General features: G+C 45.6%; 1 long non-coding RNA gene across 2 annotated transcripts in view; it reads left to right on the top strand.

Annotated features, from left to right (window-relative positions):
- Positions 1–2543: 2543 nt before the first annotated feature.
- LOC149336806 (uncharacterized) overlaps positions 2544–12470 on the top strand; it is an 85340-nt gene continuing 75413 nt past the window's right edge. Inside the window, exons 1-3 of one of the 2 annotated variants that reach the window (XR_016284329.1) lie at positions 2544–2812; positions 11124–11242; positions 12171–12210. This is a non-coding gene — a long non-coding RNA (uncharacterized LOC149336806). The remainder of the gene's footprint in view (positions 2813–11123; positions 11243–12170; positions 12211–12470) is intronic. The other variant, XR_016284326.1, reaches the window with a different exon arrangement.

Below are 12470 nucleotides of genomic sequence, written 5' to 3'. Positions count from 1 at the left end.
TGTTGCCACGCGCGTCATTGCACAACAAGGAGGTTGAGAAACACCTTGACACACATCTGTGAAATTGTAATTATAGTTGGAGATGCCGTAACGTAATTGGAAAGTTAGATAGGTCGTCAAGTGTGCACCCCAAAAAAGAAGTTGATCAGCGCCTTTTAAAGCAAACCTATGAAACTTTAAACCAGTCGGAAAAAGAGTACGACAAACATACATTGCACCCTTTTACATAGCCAAAAAAATAAGGATGCAACTGAAACAATCCCACCCTTGCTATGGGTGCGACAAGCATACTTTTGCACCCTTTTGGGAGGGTGCAAGGGTGTGAGTTATAGACACGGAAATGCACCCTTAAGGGTGCAAATTTTTTTACAGTGTAGGACACAAAACGCAGAAGAGAACGCAGCGTAGCACACCGTACAGCTTGTATTATTTACTCCCCAAGATGCGGCCGCATGACGAGAAATAAAAAAAACCATCGGATAGTTTAACGCGGCAGCGTTAAAGGCCCCGTTCTCCATAGAATCCGGTGCCGTTATTATAGGCGTCAGCGTTATGAGCAATAAATCAAGGGCATTGCTCTGGCAGGTGCTCCCCAGAGAGCAACCTAGGAGGCAGATGGGCCACCTAGGTCACGTGACCTTGTGGCGTCATCACAACCTTCCCACCGGATAGTGAGCAAACTGCCCACCATGGCAAGTGCCTGTTAAATTGATGTTTGGTCACTCGGGAAGAGCAACCTGGGCAGCACAATTCCCACCACTGCGAGAACTTGTCATAGCAGGGCATTGGCGCATCGCTTTACCGCTGCACCACGGCGTCAGGAGCGTCAGGACGGGAATGAGGACTTCCAGGGATCTATGAATGTGAAGTAGAGAATGGCCTCCTGCATATACGGGAATTAGCCCATTACGCAACGTCATACCCTTAAAGGGACAGTGAGGAGAGCTCTATTAATATTTTTTTTTACAGCAAAATCAGATAGTTCGGCATTTCATGGCTTTGTTACCACTTGGCCGGCAGCGAAAGATGCATTTATTTCTAAGAAATTTGGATTCGAAGTTGAAAAAGTTTTTCCCGCCGCTCTGATTCAAACTTGGGATTCTCTTATGACGACACAGGACTAAGTGACGTGAAACATAACGTGTACATGATGTAACGCAGACTCCGTGATTTCTGACGACCAGCAGTGCGGCCTAGCAGCAGCCGAAAAGAAAGCTACCGCCGGCCGCACGTTGAAGGCATCTATCGGCTATCGGCTATTGCGGCCGTCGCTACCGTCGATTCGTTTACGTTTGCACCGGCGCTTTTCCAGCGTTACGATGGATCCCGCTCTGGAAGTCGTCAACGAAGTTCTCGCGAATGGACACCTTTAGCATACCGTGTACCTTGTTACCGTTAACGGAACACCGGGAGGCCGCCTACCGCCGATAAGCAGGCGCTGATTGGTCCCGATGCTGCAGGCGCGCGCATAGCTGCCGGGTACGTGGCGCCATCTGGCGACGTCAAGGAGATTTGCACATGCATTGGCTGCGCCTCAGTGATTCATGGCATCTCGTCTCCTAGTGTTGCTAGAACCATTGGTTCTAGCAACACTGTTTTGTCCTATGACGTCATCACGCTTGTACTTGCGAGTTTGGCCTGTGGCGGCGATACCTGTATTTTGATTCTTGCTCTTTTCTATGTTACAAGAGCTTTGTTGTCAGAATGAGTGGCGTTTTTGTAATCAGGAGCTGGTATATTCTGTCGATACAAGCCAACTTCAATTTCTCCTCAGTGTCCCTTTAAGGCGGAACTTAAGTATCCCCTCCAAGTTTTGCTCACCCTCAGCACGTAGTGACAATGCAGCTAAATCAAATTCCACACCCTCCCAGGGGTGCAGATGTTCCCAGGCACAGCACCACTTTGTTGCCATGGGTGGCACATTGTCCACAATGGTTGCTCTACAGACGCAGAGCCTCTGACGGCTTCCACGTGTGTACTTGTTCCGAAGTCTAGCTGCGCCTCATTGCATCAGATGACACAGCATCCAAATGGGCCGCTGTTATCACTATGTCCCTGATGACTCAGGCTGCTCTGGACAAAGTTGTCCTTGGGCACGCGCAGAATGTTGAAATTTTTTTCATGTACTCCGATTGCAATGTCAGTCACAACGCAGGTTCCTTAATTCATCTACAGCAAGTGCAATGTTGATTTAATCAGTGACTCGCATGTAATGGCGCCCATTTCGGAATACAAAGGAATAAATTATGACAAGACGTGGAGGGTGTGCACTGAGATGCACCTGGGCAATGAGGCTTGAGAGAGGTACACTGTTCGTAGGAACACGTTTCTTAGCCGACTTTGGAGCACGCTTTCTGACTTTATCGTTGGTCTCTCGTCGACGCCTGCTGGGAGATAACCACCTCCATTGTTCGCATTCATATTGTGCCATTGTTGGCGATCGAGTACGTTTCCTCTTTGTCTAATCGAGAGTGAAATAACTCACAGATACGCTTTTCTTTTGCGCGAAAGTGGAGAGCATGGGGGCGTACATTGAGGCGTCTGCTATCTGGAGTGCGATGATTAAGCTACTGGGACAAGAAACTCGAGGTAGCGATGTGCAGTATCGCCGAATGTCTTGTACTGCGAGGATTGAGTTCATGCTCTACGCAGGCAAGTTTTGACTCCAGGAAAATAGCATGCCAGTGTATGCATGTGGTTTTAAAGGTGGATTCCGTGGGAGCGATTTCTCGCCGGGATGGGTGAAGAGGCAATCTGAGAACCCGGATACTCTTGACATTCATCGTTCGCTACCCAACCAACCGAGAACGCGGTGAGTTGCAGTTTAACTAAACCTGTTCGCAGGCTCATTCTTAATGCTCTTTGGTGTTTGAAATAAAAAGAGCACAATTTTATGCTTCTGCTTTTGTCTCGAAGGGTAATGGGAGAGAGTAGGTATACCGTTACTTGTAAGATTTCAGCTACCGACTAACGGGCACTATTGCCGCACCACTGCGGTTCGGAGCTAGTGTGGCGCTCGGATACACTCTCCTACCTATACTGTTACCGCATCGGGAACCGACTGCGCAAGCGTAGCAGCGGTATGCTAAAACGTTCCTTTGGAGGAAGTAAGTGCCTGTGACGAAGCAATGATGTGAAGTGTAAATGAACTTGAGAGAATATTTGTGTGCTCCTTATAACGCGGAATTTGTTTAGGACATGCTATTTCTGCCTGTGTGAACTTGTTCTCGGGGATTGCCTCTTTCTTATGAAGCTACAATGACCCGTTTTGTCTTTGATTCAGTTTGGTTTAGTTTATGGGTTTTAACGTCCCAAAGTGACTCAGGGTATGAGAGACGCCGTAGTGAAGGGCTCCGGAAATTTAGACCATCTGGGGCTCTTTACGCTCACTGGCATCGCACAGTACGCGGGACTCTAGAATTTTGCCCTCATAGAAATTCCATCGCCGCGGCCGGGATCGAACCCGCGTCTTCTTTCGGGTCAGCAGCCGAGCACCTTAACCACTGAGACACCGCGGCGGCTTGGTTTTATCTTTGTTACCCACGCTTTCTTGAACAGCAATCGTAATTCGTACTTTCTTCTATTATAACCGCAAGGTATGAGCATGGTAGTAAAGGGTAATAAGCCTCTACTTTTTTCGGAGACATTAATATTATCCCGATGGCCAGAAAAAGGGGAGATATCACAGAGCAGCGCGCCAGGTTGCGGCGGAAAACAGATGGAGATGATAGCTCCTGATATGGACAAGCTGTAGTTAAGCGGGTTGCAGGCGACAGCTGCCGGACATTTTTTGAATGAGTGCTTACTAAGAGACGCTTTAAGCTGAGGCTAGTGCCGCCATCTGCTGTAGCCGCGGGAGCTTGCACCGAGAGAGCAAATTCTCCCTCCGCACGGAGACCAAAGAGGCGACAAGAAGCTTTGCGTTCGAGAATATTCAAAGAAATGTTATGCGCTAAAAAGGTACTAAGACACTGATGTAAGAATAATTTTTGCCAACACGTGAGCACCTTTTAAAGCCTTGTGCAATCTGACGCAATGTTCCCATGACAACCAGACTAAGGTGCATCCGTTAGTCTTTGTACCCAGGCAGCACAACAACATTGGCCGAACGTCGCGCAAGTGTTGGCAAAACTTGGCACGAACATCGGTCCTACACTGGCATTTGGGCCGAGCGCTACCACATCACACATTGGCCTTACTTTCATGCCAGTTTTGGGCCAACGCTCGGCCGATCAAGCGGCCAACGCAGTCCCGATGTTCGTTCTGCAGCATGGACCAGCAAAGGTCTCATACTGGCATCCAACTTTCAAACATTGGTAGCCAACTTTCAAACATTGGTAGCCTGCTTTCGAATAATGGTTTCCAGCTTTCGAATAATGGTTTCCAGCTTTCGAATAATGGTTTCCAGCTTTCGAATAATGGCATCCAGCTTTCGAACGCTGGCACATGCAATTAACCCACTCGCCAATGACCGGCACTGTGGATAGATGTACATACATAACATTCTACCTAGCAAATATTCATAAATGAGGGTGCGAAAGAATTCCAGAAAAAAGACCCGTTTATTGCTTTGAGTTACAAGAATCACGCTTCTAGCGCACACAGGATGGTTTGCGCTACCACCAGCCACCCTGGGGAGTAAAGAAAAGGGGCCCAAGAGCATGGTGGCAGAGGCTGTGGAAAACAATTTATTTTCAAGTTTGGTGAGTGCCGATCAGGTTGGACAAAGCATCTCGGCAAGCTGCTGCGGCACGGCTAAGGCATCCAAAAAGCGCTCAACGGAGCTGTCCTCCAGTGAACTGATCAGTCATATCCGAAGTAATCGTTGCACTCCACTTGCAAGGGGGCTGCTGGACTGCATTCAAACAAATTCCTCGTCCAGTTCTTGCACGATGGCCTCACGAAGTGCCAAGCCTGCAAAGAGATGCATGATGTCATGGTAAGTTCAATTATGGCCATCACAGAACAAAAACAAACATAACAAAGATAACACCGAATTTTGTGAAACACAGTAATCGTGAAGACACTAGAAACATATTTTACAGGATAATTTTTAATTTATTCTTAAGAACCAGCCCCACATTAGTTGCACAAAGTGGAATTTAATTTACTAAACTTCCCTTACACCAAATGGTTTAATTTAGTTTAATGCGTCGTGTCGCACTCCCAGTAAATATATTCAATGCGAGATAAGGAAATTAATGTGATATTGAAAACAGATTAATGTATTATTTTGTTTTAATATCATAACTTGTGTCTCTAAATTGCGAGGTAATTTTTTATTCCAGTAAATATGCACAGGTTGTAGCGTCTCTTCCACATGGACGTCAAAACAACATTTTTGATTAGTTTTATTTAATGGGGTCAAAAATGCGGCTTGCGACTTTTGACGAAATACGCTGAACGCAAGGAACTCAGGGCACCTTTGTTTTACCTTAGTTGCTTCGCATGCATGCTATAGTTGGATTCGAAACTGCAACTTGAAAACCACACAAAAATACTAGAGTAATGCCCTTTTTCATTGCGAGAGAACTTGGGCAAAAGCTTTAACCAGTAATTGCGGATTTTCTATTGAGTCTGCAAGAGTAGAAGGCAAAAAGAAACACTACAGAAGTATTACACATATCCTTACCAACTAGTCTGCAGTGGAAAATTAATTAAGCGGTTCTGATTTCTGTCGTGCATAAGCGGTAAAGGACATATTCCCGAATGAATCCTATCTCAATTCATATGAGTTCAAACCCGCTATTAGCCAAAGTAGTGAATCTTTAGTGAGTTCATCTCACCAAAGACGAAAAATTAAATTCTCACCATTCGGCCACAATTCCACTGCGCACGACGTCAAGCAAGCCATTTCGCAATGAGAGTGGGTACACAGAAGTTGTCCTCGTGCTTTTTGGCTCACTCTCTCCTCCTGCCGAAAAAATAAAGGCGCATGTAGTCAAAGCAACATTTACTACAAAAACCACTTTAACTTCCAGACGTATATCAAGACAAAAGAGTTTTAGTACTTACAAAAGATCTTGCAGGCGGTACGAACAGCGTCGGAGCTCTCCTAATATATGAGTGTGGCTTTTCGCGTGCGCAGACCATGAACGGTGCTAGCTCGAGTGTGCATGCATTTTCGTCGCGTTGGTTTGCACGTGGTTGAGCTCCGCCGTGCAGTCAAGAATGTCTTATTGTGATGAGTCGCGCGGTTCCAAGACGAGCAGTGGAGACGATGGTGTGGGGGGGGGGCGAGGGGGGGGGGGGTTGGCTGGAGGGGAGAGAGGAATTTTCTTTTACACAGGTTTTGCGGTTCCGAGAAAAGTCCTCGAGCTGAAAGGCGGAGACAGGAAGGTGGAGGAACAGCGAAGCGCGTAGCTGCGCGCGAGGGAAAACAGGTTTGAGAAAGTGACAACCAAAAAGAAAAAATAGCGCTTCGCGGGGCGGGGTGTTAGCCCGCTACCTGGAAAAGGGCACGGCCGGGAGAACAGGTGGGGAGATATTGGACTTGAAGACTTGAAAGAGAAAGGGAAAGAGGCCAAAACACGTGAAAAGGGTTTGGAATTTTTGGAGAATGAGTCACATGGCCACAGGCAGTACAGAAAGGAATATCTACAAGAGAGAAGTGGATGAGAAACACGGAAGCGTCAAAGTATTGCTACAAAGCTGCAGCAAAAGCCTGAAAATTTTGAAGTGAAAAACTTGGAGCTTCAAGATGCATTTCGCCAAAACGACTTGAGACACTCGCGTATTTTGTGGGGCCGTATGATGTGGCTTCTGTTAGTTCAAGATAGCTTAAAATGTTACCACATAATAACAAAAATATAAAGCAAAAAAAATATCCAAGCAGAATGCGCGCTCTTTCATAGTTTCATGTACCGTACATGCGCCAAACAAGCTAGGTTAACATGCGTCTAACGCCAGTTGTCAGTCCATTTATTCAGTGGTCGTCGAAGAATCCTCAAATTGTTTGTTGGTGTGGAAGTTTCGCGCAAAAAAGCAAAAACAAACAAAGGCATGTTGAATTGTGGTTCGCAACTACTTTCGACGGTTTTCATCAATAAAGGTCATGTTCGAAAGAAAAAAAAAACTTGCGAGTAAATATGCAAGGACGTGAGCAAGAGCTATATTGCCCCCAATGCAAATTACGCAACAGAAGAATAAAATGGTCAAAACAACAATTTCGAACACAACGATTTGCAGAAAAGGAAGGAAATAGCAAATCAGAAAACACGGGAAAGGCGCAATCACAGGGCACGACGTAGGGAAGCGTAGGAATCGCTTAGCACGTGTCCGCGTGCGTTTATGAAGCACCCGCCTAATATTTCACGAGCGCAACGCATAATTCAAAATTACGAGGCGACTGCTTCGTTTCTGGACGTTGCCAAAACTGAGCACAATTTCGGTTTAGCGAATGCACTTGCGCTAATCTATTACGTTTGTATCGCGATCTCCCTGAAGCAGACACCAGCTGCGCACTGCGGCAGTGAATTCCTAGAGCGAATAAAAAAAGTGATTTTTTATTCCAAAAATTTAATAAAATGAAACTTATTTGATTTTTGTTGAAGGCACCTGTTGACAATTTTTGTTGAAGGCGTCTCGGGTGTAATCAGAACGTTAATTCTGAACAACAGGACTTCGATCGCAATTCTCCTAAACGTATTATTGCTGCTCATTGCGCAACCAGAGTGCAGCTTTTCCAACGGAATCATGGTTAGCTTTGCTCACAAACTGCAAAAGTGTTCGGTTAAAATATAATAATAAATAAAACCAAATCTTTGAACTCGCATGTTTTAGCGCGTTCGAAAATTATGAACTGCCGATATGGTACCCGACAATAAAATTAATTTTGAACCCATTTTAATGGATGACACAATGTTTACCAACGTTTGCCAGTATACTTTGAACACTGGATAAGCGGTGGCAATCCTAGGCCAATATAGCCAGCTCCCGGAAATGGCATAGCCAATTCTGGCAAAGAGTGGAACAACACTGGCTAACATGGCCCATGATAGCCAGGATTCGATGATGGCACAGCCAGCAATGGCAAACAGTGGGGCAATCCTGGCTAACCTGGCCCATGATAGCCAGGATCTAATTATGGCTCAGCCAATACTGGTAAAGCGTTGGACAACCAGGGCCATTGTTGGATGTGCTAAGGAGTGGCACAACCAATATTGGATGCTCACTGGCAACTCTGGGCCTAGTTAGGGCCACGCTTTGCCAGTGGATTTCCAATATTGGCCCGCTGCCGTGTGCTACCTGGGTAAGCATTTGTAAGTCTCTGTGCAGCGCTTGCTTATACAGCATTTAACAATTCATAACGATGTTTCAGTCCAGCAACTAGGAACAAAAGTGATAACATGATGAACCATCCGTTTTTAAATGGAAGAAAATGTGCGAAGCACAACACTGATTTTTGGCGGGAAATACAGGGCGCCGCCATGTTGTTTATTTCTCGCATAGCGTGTTGGGGGACACCACACGACATTCTTGAAAGTTTCGACCGGGGAATTTCAAAATTCTTGCAGTCGTGACCAGTGAAGTAAATAGAAAAGAAGGAAATGTACATGGAGCACACAAAATAATCCCTATAGTCCGTCTAAGCTCATCGCGAGAAATGCATGAGTTCACAGTCACCGGACGAAACTTAATCGGAGATGTCCATAATATCTTCGTAGTCAGGGGGCTTGATGGAGTTGTCGTCGATTTCCATCGGCGACTCGTCTTCGACGGGGCAAGCATTTCCCGCCTGCGGGTTTGCCTGGGGGATGCCACCGCCGGCGATCGCGGGGTCTTGAACCCCGGTGCCGGCATTCAAGGGCGAGGCAATAATCATGGACTTCGCGGCGACTCCGCGCGATAGGAAAATGCACTCCTGTGCGGGAACAAGCACATAAGAAATTGGCGCCAGTATGAGCGCCGGCGTGTTCGGAGATGACTCCTCCGATGCACCGCGGAGTCCATCGGCAGCGAAATGTTGCGGTACTGATGCCATCGTTCTTCGGTGGTTTTCTGCCGCGAAGGAAGAAACAACAGCCACTGTAAGAAAACTCTTTAAAGAGCAGCGACTGTAATAAACGTTCATGGACGCTAACTTACCCAGGTCCAGAAGATCGCAAAAGCGTGCCGGACTCGCGCCGTTCTTGACTGCTGTCAGATCGTTTGCTGCACCTCGTGGTGGCGTCCTTTGGTAGGCGCCCGCCCGTTACAAAGGGAAGACTACATCATCATCATCATCATTGTGATAATCGATTAAAATAAGACCAAAAATTGTAGGATCGCACTTACTTGCTTAAGAGTGGAAATACGAAAGCCTTTCCCTGTCCACTTTTCCTTCGATCAATTTTATTATTCTTTTTTTTGCTAATTATTTATTTTCTTTTTATTTTAGTTCTTTTTATTTTTTGTTTTTGTTTATAGTATTCTTGCTTTTATTTCTATTTTAAATAACAAATTAGTGATGGTTAATCAGTTACCAGTTAATTAGTGACTAATTAGTGATTATTATTGGTGCGGGCAATTTTTGTACACGCAACCTGCGGACGCCGCTTATGAGCCAAGAAATGCATTCGCATTAAAAATCTTTGCGTCTCCGTATGCATAGCGCGAACCAAGCATAGGATGGATGGAGTGTGTTTTGTGAACGTCCTGCTAGAAAGTAGGGAGTGTACTTTTGGCGCCGAAAATTGCCAGTGTTGGCCCATGAAGTGAATTTTCTTCCGAAAGGAAACTTAACGTAAGATATTGCATGTCTCAATTTTTTGTTTCTGACAAATTATAAGTCAGGACAAAGTGCACATGAAAAGTTTTGAGAGAGATCTGGAAATGAAAAGTTTTCCAGACACTTAAACGAAAAAATGAAGCACCACCAATCTTCGTAACAGTACCGAAATCTACACTGACGACCTCAGAGACAGATCGACGACAGGCTGGAGGTTTTGCGTTTTTTTTTACGCTTGTATGAGGTGCTTCTGAGCAGTGTACTTGAGGATCATGTTTGATGTCACGTCAGTTTTGAGGTGTTCGTGTAACGGTCCTTCGGCGCGTCACGTTTTAACCAGAATTTTTACACCACATCTGGGTTTCGCCCCACATGTGTTCCCTTAATGGTTTGGAGCCGCGAACGACTAATAAACTTTGTCACTCTTCGTGGAAGTACGCTGCTCACGAAGGAGGAAAAACTGTTTGTTTTGCTTTTCGCGGCGCACATACCTTGTTTTTCAGTTCGAAAATTTAGAACATAAGTGCTACCTCAACTTCAACTTGAAATTTTCTTTCGTTCCATCTCGCCTTATTGCCATAAATGCGTTTTTGAGAAAACGGAACAAACTGCTGCCTTAATTTTGCTGAAATTTGAAACTAATGGTTGGAAAAGCCGTTATGATTTTTCACAGCCCCGCATTACAGATGCGATTGTTCACACATCCTGTGTGCCGAATTCAGTCAGTACATCTGATCAATGGCGAGTCGGTTGCGCCTGTTCTTTCGGAGACACGGACGGAAGAAGCTACTATGTCCTTCAGCAGATGTTACACCATGTGTTAACGGAAGAAAACTGGATGTCATAACGTTTCGCCTTCTGCATGAAAGCCTCACTCAACATAACATTTGATAATAAGTACGAAGAAATACTTGACGGGAGCAATGTAAGTATTCTGGTGAATATATCTTTTGCTTTGAATACATTCTATTGTGTGATCTCCACTGAAGCAGAAGCGCTGCATAGAGACTGTGGGGCTTGAATGCGCCAGGTGAAGGAGACCAGGACACCAGCTATTGGGACAGTGCCGGCCTTTTTCTACGATGTTGGATAAGCGTGCTCTCGTCGGTCTTTTCCAACACTGCTTTTTTACAATTCCACCAAAATTATCACGTCGCTGCATTACAGTGCACTGTACTTATTCTCAACACCTCGCTAATAGTCGCTATACTTGCTGCTTTACTGAAGCGTACGCGCGAGGCAAGCAACTTACCTGTTTCTTCCGTCGCGGCAAAGGGACCTTCAATGCCACGGCACCAGCAGCATTTGTAACCTCAATATCGAGTGGTTGCCTGTGTATTCCTATTTAATAATCCTCTTAATAACATAATTGGTTATTTGTCTAGTCTATATCCCTCTTGTGGTTGCTTTCCAGATGGCTTGGCGAAGACACCGAAAAAAGGACATCACTGACCTCTGATGCACATGTGCCGACGGTACTGGGCAAAAGGAGCAGTTAGAATTTCTTCATACCACAAAGAGTATTTAAAGACGGTACGTACAACCCATAAAATGAGATACGGTCGCATTTTATTGAAATTGGTACCACGTAGGTGGCAAAAAGCCATTAAATGTGTCCCGCAGATAATTTTATGGAGCAAGTTGAGCCCACTGAATGGTCTCCGATGGGAGCACGTTTACCCCTTGTTTCTTGAAGCATGTAGAAAGAAGGGTACCTCTACTGAGGAGACAGGATATTAGCCACTAAAGACTGTCAGCCTCGCCTGCTATCTTTGGTTTCAGTGCCAAAACATTAAGCACCGTGCAAATTTTGGAGGCTTAAAAAAACTGCACGTCTAATTCAGTCAGTGATGAATGTGAAGAAGCCATGCTTCTGGGAAGAATGTCCTTCTGAAAACATTTGCGTTGATGTCTACTGGACAGGCAGCAGCTCAGCACAGCTGCGCGGATGGAGCCGATTTGTTATGGCCATCATTGCAGGTCGTATCAAGATTTACAGAATGCCAGCACATTCTGTTTGGGTGCACAGTGATGGTCACGTCTTGCTCTGAATTAAAAACTGAGGAGAAAAAGTAGCAAAGCATTATTTATTATGCAGGGGGATTGATCTTGGCAAATATAGCTATCCGCGTCCAGGTATTGCTCCCAAAGTTATAAAAAGCCTTCATTAACTTAACACTAGAAAATGGAGGAAGGCGACGAGGCATTTTTCTGAAGAGGAACGTTAAAAGGGTTGGATGGTATGCAAGTATGTTTTTTGTGTTGAGTTCTTGTCAACACATGCAGGCTTTTGGAAGGTGCAGAGATTCAGCTCTATCTTATCATTTAAGCTTGAGGTCGTCCTAAATTTCGCACATTTACTGCCTCTAGTCGATCAATTTGGCTCGCGCCTTCCTTCAGTGGGCTCGGCAGCGCGCGCGCGGTGGCACGCGATCATTCCCATCCTCTGCTCCTTCTGCAGGCTATCATGCTGATGTTTGCTCCGGAAAGCCATCCTGCAGGTAAATAACCAACTTTCCTTATTTGCCCCGTGTACGCGCTATCGTGGTTTATTCGCGTTGCCGAGCCCACATTACTGTCTTACTGTTGCTTACGACTGTGCTCACATTCTTTGTAGTCTTCTTACCATATCCGGCGATATCGAAGTTAACCCCGGACCCAGCACCCGCTCCACGTCTACGTCTTCTGAAGTGCTAAACGCCTTGGACGAGATTAGATCTGGGCAGAATACGCTCCTCAATGAAGTAAAAACTATTCACAG

Source organism: Amblyomma mixtum, chromosome 7 (genome assembly GCF_055824585.1).
Source record: "Amblyomma mixtum isolate Tamu chromosome 7, ASM5582458v1, whole genome shotgun sequence".
Lineage (NCBI taxonomy): Eukaryota > Metazoa > Arthropoda > Arachnida > Ixodida > Ixodidae > Amblyomma > Amblyomma mixtum.
The sequence above is the reverse complement of the archived record's forward strand: the minus strand, read 5'-3'. Positions and strand labels throughout refer to the sequence as shown.